Source organism: Amblyraja radiata, chromosome 19 (assembly GCF_010909765.2).
Source record: "Amblyraja radiata isolate CabotCenter1 chromosome 19, sAmbRad1.1.pri, whole genome shotgun sequence".
Lineage (NCBI taxonomy): Eukaryota > Metazoa > Chordata > Chondrichthyes > Rajiformes > Rajidae > Amblyraja > Amblyraja radiata.
The window spans coordinates 42,293,468-42,306,090 of record NC_045974.1 but is presented as its reverse complement, the minus strand read 5'-3'; positions in this window follow the sequence as shown (position 1 = coordinate 42,306,090).

The window sequence follows — 12,623 nt, the reverse complement described above, 5'->3', positions numbered from 1 at the left end:
AGGAGATGCAGGTGAACCTCTGTCGCACCTGGAACATCATGTACAGGCAGATGAGATCAGTTTAACTTGGCATCATGTTCGGCACAAACATTGGCATATTTATGGACATCTTTAACCTCTCCCCACTCCATTCTGAGGTGCTCACTTACTTTAAGAAGACCAGTGAGGTGACGTGCCTCAATGTCTACCGTCCACTAGCTCCGACATTTGAAATGCTTTGAGAGACTGGTGATGGCGCACATTAACTCCAGCCTTCCAGCCAATCTAGATCCATTGCAGTTTGCCTACAGTCGCAAGAGGCCCACAGCAGATGCTATCTCTTGGACCTTAATCTCAATTTTGCAACATCTTGACAAGAGGGACATCAAAGTTAGTTTTCTGCCATACCTATGCCTTCAGCATCATAATCCCAGCCAAACACCTGGAGCCAGGAGCCAACTCACCCCCCCCCCCCCTCACCCACCCACCCACCCACCCTCACCACTGGAGCTTCAACTTTATGATCCACGGACAATAATCAACAAGGATAGTGACAACACCTCCTCCACCAGTGCCCCATGAGGATGCATTCTCAGTCCTTTTACTCTACCTACCACCTGGTTTAATAGCAATGTCCTTTTTTAAATCATCAATAGCATTTAGAATATGGGACATAGGAACAGACCCTTCGGCCCACAATGTTTGTGCCGAACATGATGCCAAGTTAAACTGATCTCATCTGCCTGTACATGAGCGATATCCCTCTATTCCCTGGACATCCTTGAGCCGATCTAAAAGTCTCTTGAATACCACTAATATCCGGACTCTAAGATCCCTCTGCACATCAATGGTGTTAAGGGGTTCAAGAAGGAACTGCAGATGCTGGAAAATCGAAGATAGACAAAAGTGCTGGAGAAACTCAGCGTGTGCGGCAGCATCTATGGAGCAAAGGAAATAGGCTCTATGGAGCGAAGGAAATAGGCTGTTAAGGGAGTTAAAATGGCGTTACGGTTCTTGCCATTAACTATATAGATTCCCCTTACATTCAACCTCCCAAAGAGCCACACCTCACACTTGATGGGGTTAAACTCTATCTGCTATTTCTCCGCCCCTTTATGCCGCTGATCAATATACCACTGTATTTTCTGACAGTCTTCCTCACTTTCTGCACCTCCTCCAATGTTGATGTCATCTGCAAACTTACCCACCAACCCATCTACATTTACATCTAGGTAATTTATATGTGTCACAAACAGCAGAGGTCCCAGCACAGATCCCTGCAGAACTCCACGGGTCACAGACCTCCAGCCAGAATGTCCATCTTCCACCACAACCCCGTCTTCGATGAATAAGCCAGTTCTCAATCCATATGAGCAACTCATCATATATCCCGTGTATATCAATCTTCTGGGTCAGCCTACCATGAGTGACCTTATAAAAGGACTGGACAAGCTAGATGCAGGGAAAATGTTCCCAATGTTGGGCGAGTCCAGAACAAGGGGCCACAGTCTTAGAATAAAGGGGAGGCCATTTAAGACTGAGGTGATAAAAAACGTTTTCACCCAGAGTGTTGTGAATTTATGGAATTCCCTGCCACTGAGGGCAGTGGAGGCCAAATCACTGGATGGATTTAAGAGAGTTAGATAGAGCTCTAGGGTCTAGTGCAGACAAAGAAATAATTCTCAGAAAATGGAATTTACTCAAAATAACATCTGAATAGTGGAATCAAGGGATATGGGGAGAAGGCAGGCATGGGTTATTGATTTGGGACGATCAGCCATGATCACAATGAATGGCGGTGCTGGCTCGAAGGGCCGATTGGCCTCCTCCTGCATCTATTTTCTATGTTCTATGTTTCTAAAAGTCTTACTCAATTCCTCATATACAATCTTTTGTCAACTCCTCAAAAAACCCAATCAAGTGAGTAAGAAACGACTGCCACATATAAAGTTGTGATGGCCGTCCCTGATTAGCACATTCTCTTCCAAATGGGAGTAAAATCTATCTCAAATAATTAGCTCCAACAGTTTAGCGACCACTGATGTGAGGCTCACTGGCCTGTATTTCCTTGGAGTCTCTATACTTCCCTTCTTAAACAATAGAACAACATAGGCCACTCTCCCATCCTCCAGGACCTCTCTTGTGGCTAGAGAAGAAACAAAGATCCTCGTCAAAGCCCCCACAATCACCTCTCTTGTCTCTCTAAGTAACCTGGGATAAATTCCATCAGGTTATGGTGATTTATCCACCTTAATGCTCGTCAGGAACCTCGGCACCACCTCCCTCTCGATCTCAAACTGCCCTGATATATTTGTATTCTCCACACTGACCTTGCTGTTCTCCAATCCTTCTCCTTGGTGAATGCAGATGCAAAGTACCATTCCTACATCACCGACTCCAAGCATAGATTACCTCCCTTAACCTTGAGCATCCTACCTTCTCGCTGCTCAGGCTTTTATTTTTAATGTATGTATAAAATGGCTCTGGATTTTCCTTAATCCCAATCATCAATGACATTTCGTGGCCTCTTTTGGCGTTTCTAATTGCCCAAACGTAGTTCTTTCCGACTCACTTTATATTCCTCATAATATCAGCATTAGTCTGATCTTAAACCTTACATACGCTTCCTTTTTCATCCTGACCAAGTTTACAACCTCCTTGGTCATCCACGGTTCACCAACCTTGTGGTGCTTATCATCCTGCATACAGGAACATGCTGATCTTGCAGTTTGATCAGTTGGCCTTGAACTGACACCCACATGTCTTCTGTTGACTTACCCGATAAAAACCGCTCCCAATCTACCCAGCTTGAGGATGTATTGGGAGTTTGAGGAAAACTTACTTATTCATATGATTGGGTTCTGCAATCCTCTGCCAGTGAATTGGTAGGGGTGTGTTTAATCATCGAAACATAGAAAACAGGTGCAGGAGGAGGCCATTCAGCCCTTCGAGCCAGCACCGCCATTCAATTTGATTATGGCTGATCATCCAAAATCAGTACCACGTTCCTGCTTTCTCCACATATCCCTTAGCCCTAAGAGCTATATCTAACTCTCTCTTGAAAACATCATGGCAATGAAAAGAGCAAGATGAGTACTTGAAAGGCAACAAAAATTAGTAGGGCTAAGGGAGACTCCTGGTGAAATGGGAATATTTGGATTGTTCTTGAGAAATAAATGCTATGCTAAATAGATCTAATTACTTCCTTCCATGCTGTAAACCTTTCTAAGATTCTCTTTCGTTGTCTGATCCATTTTCTAGCATTTTCTGTTTTTATAGTTTATTATTATGTGAGACTGGAATATTTGCTGAAATTATGTTTTTCTATAAAGCTTCATGAATCACCTGTACTTGTACAGCATCATATAACCCAGTACACTGAGCATTATTTAGAATCTGATCTGACGGCTTCTTTGAAACCACCTTGAGAATTTTTATTAGAACATCATGTAGCGTTATATTCACGTTACCTATCCCACCTAGTCTGCAATAGAGATCCAAATGAAATATAACTTTCAATAATGGAACTCATTTGAACTGGTAAAATCCCTTCCAAAAGGTACATTTACTGATCTTGGCAGCTTTGTGTTCAAAGAGAGAGCAGAGGAAGGAGGCATCTAATTGCGTGTCATTTATTCATTGCACCTTCCTTGATCAATTACAGAGATGATTTTCCATAATGAGGAAAAGACCGCAGAAAAATAACTAAACAAAGAAATTAAATGTATGAATATGTGGCAGTGCAAGAGTTCAGATACATCGGCACGTCATCTCAGTCCAGACATCTGTGCTATAACGCGCAGGTGTAGATATTACACCCACTATCATGGTTCTCCACCAGCTGTATACACTAGAGTGGGGCAAGGGTGGGACAGTGTACAGCTGGTAGAGCGACTGTCTCACAGCACCAGACACCGAAGTTTGATCCTGACATCGGGTATTGTCTGCGTGGAGTTTGCACGTTCATCGCTGTGACCGAAAATAGACAAAAAATGTTGGAGAAACTCAGTGGGTGAGGCAGCATCTATGGAGAAAAGGAGTAGGCAACGTTTCAGTTTGAAGAAGGGTCTCGACCCGAAATGTCGCCTACTGCTTTTCTCCATAGATGGTGCCTCACCCGCTGAGTTTCTCCAGCATTTTTTGTCTTTTTCCAGCATCAGCAGTTCCTTCTTAAACATATCCCTGTGACTGTGTGTTCCCTCCGCATGATCCAGTTTCATCCTATATCCCAAAGATTTGCGGATGAATTAGTCTCTGTAAATTGCCCCTAGTGTGTAGGAAGCCGATGAGAAATTGGGATAACACAGATCTAATGTGAACGGCTGATTGATGGTTGGCATGGATTCAGTGGGCTGAAGGGCCAGATTCCATGTTGTATCCCGAAACTAAACTAAAAGGATGATTCAACGAAAAATGGTTTGCCCTTGGTCATGGAATGTGCAAGAAATCTACAAAACATGAACATGGATCCCATGGTTACTTTATTAATGGCAGCATTTATTTAGCAAAGAAGACTTATCTAGCTTGGGCACGTACACAGTCTGAAATATAATCCTATCTCATAGGATACACTGTATGGAAAAGTGGTCCAAGCCAGAAGATCTATTTTAAGCATTTTAGCAAAATTGATTTGAAAGCCTGCAAGATTGATTTCACATACTTTAGTTTAATTTATTATTGTTATTTGTACAGCGAAAAGCTTTGTGTTGCATGCTATCCAGTCAGTGAAAAGACTGTACATGATACGATGAAGCTGTCCACAGTGAACAGATAAAAGATAAAGAAAATAGTGGTTGGTGCAAGATAAAGTCCAGTAAAGTCTGATTAAAGATTGTCTGAGTGTCTCCAATGAGCTAGATGGCAGGTCAGGACTGCTTTCTATTTGGGGATAGGATGATTCAGTTGCCTGATAACAGTTGGGAGAAAACTGTCCCTGAATCTGGAGATGTGTTTTTCCCACAATTCTGTACATCTTGCCTGATGGCTGAGGGTAGAATAGGAACTGGCATGAGACCCATCCTTGATTATAGTGGTGTACTTGTCGAGGCAGCGTGATGTGTAGATAAACGAGTCAATGGAAGAGAGGTTGGTCTGCGTGATGGTCTGGGCTACGTTCCCAACTCTTCCCAATTTCTTGCGGTTCTAGATGGAGCTGTTCCCAAGCCATGCTGTGATGCATTCCAATAAAATGCTTTCTGCCGTGCATCTGTAGAAGTTGGTGAGAGTTGTTGTGGACATGCCAAACTTCCTAAGCCTCCTAAGTCAGTTGAGGTGTTGGTGTGCTTTCTTGATCATTGCTTCGATATGGCTGGTCCAGGCCAAGTTGTTGGTGATATTTACTCATAAACACATTAACATCTCTACTTCAGCGTTGTCAATATGTGTGTACTGCTTCACCTCCTGAAGTCAATCACAAACTCCTTTGTCTTGCTGACATTGAGGGAAAGGTTGTTGTGCTGTCACTAGGTTACGAGGTTCTCAATCTCCTTCCTGTACTCCGTGTATTCTTTATTCAATATCCAGACCACTACAGAGGTGTCATCTGCAAATTTGTAAATTGAGTTGGATTTGTATTTGGCCGCACAGTCATGGGTGTACAAACAAGAGGGGTCGGAGGATGCATCCTTGTGGGCACCAGTGGTGAAGATTAACATAGAGGATGTCCCCTACCTTCACCGATTGTGGTCTGTTGGTCAGGAAATTGAGGATCCTTTGCAGAGGTGAATGCTGACTCCAAATTCCAAGAGTTTGGAAATGAGCTTGGATGGGATAATGGTATTGAAAGCAGAGCTGTAATCTATGAATGAAGTCTGACATAGGTGCTTCACATATCCAGGTGTTCCAGGGATGAGTGTAGGGCCATGGAGATGGTATCGGCCATGGACCTGTTGCCGTAGATCAAGGCTGCAAAGGATTGAAAGTGTGCCTTAACTTCATGACGGTGGATGGCAAGGCCACTGGACGATAGTTCTTCAGGCATGAGATCTTGGCACTGCGATGATAGTAGTCTTTGTGAAGCTGGTGGATACCTCAGAGCGATGTATGGAGAGATTAAAAATGTCCATGAACACTCCCGCTAGGTGGTTTGTGCATTTCCAGAGGACGTGGCCAGGGACTGTTGCTTTCCATGCGTTTATCCTCAGGAAGATTGATCTAACTCCTGCAACAGTGACCCCGGGACACTCATTGCCACGAATGACTTTCTGCACAAATTGCAGAAGCATAGAATTGCATTAAGTTTATCAAGTAAGGCTGCACTATCACCAGCCTGATTTTGCTTTGCACCCAGTATGGGTATTCTGGCCGTGCCACATCTGTGGTTGGCTGAATGATTGTACTGGGACTCTTGTTTGTCCCTGTATTGTCTCTTGGCATTCTTTATAGGCTTGTGAAGATTACAGTGAACTTTTTTGTACCGCTCGGAATTTGAATTGTATGCAGTGGTCCTGGCCTTCACCTGGGAATGTACCTCGAGGTTCATCCATGGTTCCAGTTGTGGAACACTCGGATTGTCTTTGTCTTCACACACTCCTCTACGCACTTGCTGATGAAGTCAGTCAAGGCAGTGACATACTCATTCAGGTTGGCTGCAGAATCCCAGAATATGGACCAGTCCACTGACTAAAAGCAGTCGCAAAGGGTGGCATCTGTGTCTGCTGACCAGCATTGAACAACACTCTGTACCAGATCTTCCTGCTTCAGTTTTTGTTTGTAGACAGTGAGTAGAAGCACAGCAAAGTGAACAGATTTCCCAAAATGTGGCAGAGGGTCAGAGTGTTTTTTTATTGATATGTAGCAATGGTCGAGGGTGTTCTGGCCCCTGGTGGGACAAGGGACATGCTGGTAGTACTTTGTTGTACGCCCCTGGTGTTGGCTTGATTGAAGTCTCCGGACACAACACCCAGGGCTTCAGGGCATTTAGTCTCAAGGCTGCAGTTCGTTCAGAGCAAGCTGATGTCCGCATGGGGGGGGGGGGGGGGGGGGTTCAGGGGGTGGGGGGGTGGATGTAGACTGCTGTCAGGATAGCGGAGGTGAATTCCCTCGGCAGGTAGTAGGGGTGGCACTTCACAGTCAGATATTCCAGGTCCAGGGAACATGAACTGGCCAGGACTGCTATGGGGTTGAAACGGGGTTTGCTGTCTCTCCCTTGGGGGGAATACGACTTTTTCGTCGTATCCCCCCTCTCTGCCTCCGTCTGCACTGAGGCCTAATGGCGGAGCTGGCGACCTCGGGACTCCGGAGGCAGCCTGTCAGGACTCGCCCTGGGCTCGCTCCCGTGAGGGCGGCCCAGCTCGGGGCTGGAACTGCGCTCCCGTGAGGACGGCCTGCCGAGGGGCCGAGACTCTCCCGTGAGGGGCTGTGGCACTCCCGTCGGAGTGGCCCAGCCCGAGGGTGGAACGGCACTCCCGTCGGAGTGGCCCAGCCCGAGGGAGGAACGGCACTCCCGTCGGAGTGGCCCAGCCCGAGGGTGGAACGGCACTCCCGTCGGAGTGGCTCAGCCCGAGGAGGAACGGCACTCCCATCAGAGTGGCCCAGCCCGAGGAGGAACGGCACTCTCGTCGGAGTGGCCCAGCTCAAGGGAGGAACGGCACTCCCGTCGGAGTGGCCCAGCCCGAGGAGGAACGGCACTCCCGTCAGAGTGGCCCAGCCCGAGGAGGAACGGCACTCTCGTCAGAGTGGCCCAGCTCGAGGGAGGAACGGCACTCACGTGAGGGCGATCCGGCTCGGGGCTGGAACGGTGCTCCGGTGGCTGGGACGGCGTTCTGGCGGCGGTGACCTGAGTCCTGGGTTCAGCCACGGGCCAGTGGCTGCGTACGCTGGACTGGAGGGCGGCAGCTTCGATCACCTGGGCCGCGGTGTTTGAGCCGGCCCGTTTGCGGGGTTCGGTGAGCCGCGGGACTGATTTACCATCGCCCGGTGGGGAATCGCCTCAGCGCAGAGGGAGAAGAGGAGGGAAGAGACTGCAGCCCTAAGATTTTTGCCTCCACCACAGTGAGGAGGTGCTTGGAGGACTCACTGTGGTGGTGTTAATTTGTGTTTATTGTTGTTATTATTGTATGATTGTATGTATGACTGCAGGCACGAAATTTCGTTCAGACCGTAAGGTCTGAATGACAATAAAGGCATTCAATTCAATCAATCAATTCAATTCAATGTCTCAACACCACGAGGTATTGATTAGAAAGCAGACACCGCTGCCTCTAACCTTGCCCGAAGATGCTGTATGGTGCATCGGTGAAGGGAGAAGCCCTCGGGATGAATGGCACAGTCAAGTCTGTCAGGGGTGAGGCATGTCTCTGTGAATCGGTATGCTTAGCAGTCTCTCACTTCTCTGAGGTAAGTCGTTCTAGCTTTAAGTTCATATGAAATGTGTATGAAGGAACTGCAGATGCAGGTTTAAACCAAAGATAGACACAAAATGCTGGAGTAATTCAGTGGGACAGGCAGATCTCTGGAGAGAAGCACTCTCAATTTGTTCAAATTACTCAGGAGATGTATTGCCTAATAAACAACCTGACATTCAAGCATTTGCTTCCGATTATCGGTGAGATATGAGTGGACTCTGGAAAGCATGAAGATAGACACAAAATGTTGGAGGTCCAAGAAGGGTCTCGACCCGAAACATCACCCATTCCTTCTCTCCAGAGATGCTGTCTGTCACGCTGAGTTACTCCAGCATTTTGTGTCTATCTTTAGCTTTAAGTTCATCCAGCTTGTGGGGTCAAGGAAAGAGCGTTCACGTCGCGGCCCTGTTTCAACCAATCTTTCCACCACCACGCACAAGACGCACAAGAAGCGCAAGACAGACACCATTGTGCAGATGCCGAGAAGTGTGTTCAGCTCTGGCTGAACAACTTCTAATCTTGTGTGTGGACTCGATAAGAAGAAGAAGTTCCAGCTTGTTTTCCTTAGACTGCACATTAGCCCGTCGTACACTCAGTCGGGGGGTCTTGAAACCGTGTTGTTTCAACCTCACTTGTAGGAATGTGTAGCTGTTGACAGAAACATAGAGCAATATGACTGTGGGTTATAAAACGCCACGATGAAGGTCAATAATTTCAGCAGCTCGACAGTAGAGATTGTCATCATTAGAAAAACACAGATCATCCTAGCATTGAGATTGGTTCCTTGACTAATAACACTTCCAGCTGTAACATTGTGGCCAACTCTATTGACTAAATTGTCTCATTTCGTTGTCTATAGTATAGAAATCCAATAATTGTTACTTCTACCATAGTTTGGAAACTGTATATCATCAGCTTTGGTTGTTGGTGCGATGCCAAGTACAATGCAGGGAATGGTACATGTTCACTCAGATCTCTCTCTCACAACGCCTTCAATAATACAGGGATGGTATGCCATTTACAGCAAAGAGCGAGTTCAACCAGTTCAAGTTGGCATCGGTTCATATATCCCAGAAATAAATTCTGTTCATCCAATAAAAACTGTTTAAAAATTCTTATACCTCGAATGAGTCATTTTAAACATTACATTTTCAGTTTATGTTTCAGCAAGAATTCAGTGATTTGTGGCTGAAATGTTATCCAGCCCAATGTGCAAATCCAGCTCTGTTTTTGCTGTTTAATATACATCTGCCCATGGGCAGCAGCTACACAAAGGGGCACCTCATACAGACAGTTGTGACTGCTGTAATCTTCACACTTTAGAGTAATAGTCATAGAGTGATACAGTGTGGAAACAGGCCCTTCGGCCCAACTTGCCCACACCGGCCAACATGTCCCAGCTACACTAGTCCCACCTGCCTACGCTAGGTCCATATCCCTCAAAATCTGTCCTATCCATATCTATCTAACTGTTTCTTAAACATTGGGATAGTCCCTGCCTCAACTACCTCCTCGGGGAGCTTGTTCCATACACCCACCACCCTTTGTGTGAATGTGGATGTACTGTACATCCTTATTGAACGAGCTTTGAACCCCTGGTTAAAAAGTAATGGTAGTGTGACGAACATAAGGAGCCTGAGATAATGGAATGTAGTGACGTACATTTCTGCTGCGGCTGATGGTTCGCAGCATCTGATAGACGGCCAACTTTAAGCTGCCAGGTCTGTTTTCAGTCCGTCTCATTCAGCACAATTGTAACGCCATCTGAAGGAACTAAGGAAGGTGTCCTTGGTGTGAAGACAGTAGTTTCTTTCCTCTTTGTCTTCAGGCACTGCAGGCCACGTGAATGACCAAGCCAATTAATCACTCTTATTACATCTCAGCGGGTGAGGCAGCATCTATGGAGCGTTTCCGGTCGAGACCCTTCTTCAGACTACTCAACCCGAAACGTTGCCTATTTCCTTTGCTCCATAGATGCTGCCTCACCCGCTGAGTTTCTCCAGCACTTTTGTCTGCCTTTGATTTTCCAGCATCTGCAGTTCCTTCTTAAACTGTTATTACATCTAATCGGATCATTCAACTGAAAAAAAGTTTGCACCCTGAAGAAGACAATGGGCATTAACTGCAACATATAGTAATTTGCTGTATTTTAGTACACCTTGTTTTAGAGATAGGGCATGGAAACTAGCCCTTTGGCCCACCGCGTCCACACCAATCATCGACCACCCGTTCAAACCAGTTATCCCTCTTGTGCATCCTCTGTCTACACATTAGGGGCAATTTACAGAGTCCAATTAATCTACAAACCTGCACGTCTTTGGGATGTGGGATGAAACCAGAGAAAACCCACACGGTCACAGGGAGAACGTACAAACTCCACACAGGCAGCACCGAAGGTCAGGATTGAACCAGGGTCTGTGGTGCTGCGAGTCTGCGGCTCTACCAGCTGCGCCGCAGTGCCGCCCCTATTACAAGTCCATTCCGATAGCATACCACTATACATGCTACAATCATTTGCAATATTTACTGCAATGTTGAAGGTCTGATTTAAGGCAATAAAGATACATTATGAGGATTGGCACGGTGCATGTTCCTTCTTGGCAACTTTTATACAGCAATTGTTTGATTAATGGACAATTATTTATTTCAAATTCAGTTTGGAATGTAACAAGCCATTATCTATAGACTGCTATAATAACTCAACAGAAATTTTTTTTTAATTTTCCCAAGAATGTTCACCAATGTTGCTTCATCAAAAATGCTGCATGCACTCTCTTCACAGAAGTTCAGTTTGGAGGTACAGCGCGGAAACAGACCCTTCAGCCCACCGAGTCTGCACCGACCAGCGGTCCCCGCACTATAACACTATCCTACATACACTAGGGACAATTTTATATTTATACCAAGCCAATTAACCTACAACCCTGCACGTCTTTGGAGTGTGGGAAGAAAGCGAAGATCTCGGAGAAAACCCACGTGGTCACGGGGAGAACGTGCAGACTCTGTACAGACAGCACCCGTAGTTGGAATGGAATCCGGGTCTGTGATGCTGTCAGTGCTGTAAGGCAGCAAATCTACCGCTGCACCACTGTGCTGCTCCTAGTGCTGTTAATGATGGAGTAGTGGCCAGAATGTTCCCTTTACACCAAAAACATCTTTTAAAATATAAATTACCAGACAAACTCCTCTGATTTGCCGTGCATTGTGCTTCCCTTAAATGTCAGTTCAAGAACCTTCAGTTCTGTCAAATTATTCAAAGGTTTATATTGAAGTGGAAGAAACTATTAAAATGTTTAGAAACCTAATGGTCCAATGAAAATATGTTTATTAGTCCATGTTGAAGATTTAACTAACGTAAATGCCTAGAAATTAGATTGTATGATTCCACAACTTACTGCACAGTTAAATTCAATTTCAATGAAAAATAAACCGTAATGGCAGTGAATTCCAAGCTCTGTGATTTTCTTGCAGGTTTTCTGTGTGTCCAGTGAACTAGTTTAGTTTAGGTTAGATTAGAGATACAGCGCGGAAACAGGCCCCAGGACCCACCGGGTCTGCACCGACCAGCCATCCCCGCATATTCCTTCTCTCCATAGATGCTGCCTCACCCGCTGAGTTTCTCCAGCATTTTTGTCTACCCGCATATTAACATCATCCTATACACACTGGGGACAATTTTTACAAGCCAATTTACCTACACGCTTTTACGTCTTAGGAGGGTGAGAGGAAACTGAAGATCTCGGAGAAAACTCAGGCAGTCACGGGGAGAACGTACAAACTCTACAGACAGCACCCGTAGTCAGGGTCACCGGCGCTCCAAGCAGTGTAAGGCAGCAACTGTACTGCTGCGCCACCGTGCCGCCCTGCTAATGCACAGAGGAGCCCAGACATGTGCTCTGGTGTGCTAAATTAATGCACAACAGTGAAAAACAAAAAAAAAATGAATTCAGGCCAAAGTCAAAGTCAGTCAATTTTATTTGTCACATGCACCCAAAGGTGCAGTGAAATGAATTTGCCAGCAGCGATACACTTAAAAAGAACACACAATACACAATAGAATTTAACACAAACATCCACCACAGCATTCCAATTTAACACAAACATCCACCCCCCAAAAAAAAAAAAAACGATCTCTCTCCCTGACAGAAGGCAGCAACCTCTCCTCGTCGGAGGATGAGGCGAACGGGAAACCCCACAAGAAGAAAACCGGGGAGGAAAGGAGAAGGTCCAGGCCGATTGTACACCTGCACCAGGAGACCGAGAGCAGAGCAGCGGTCGAGGGGCTCCAGCCCCAGGACA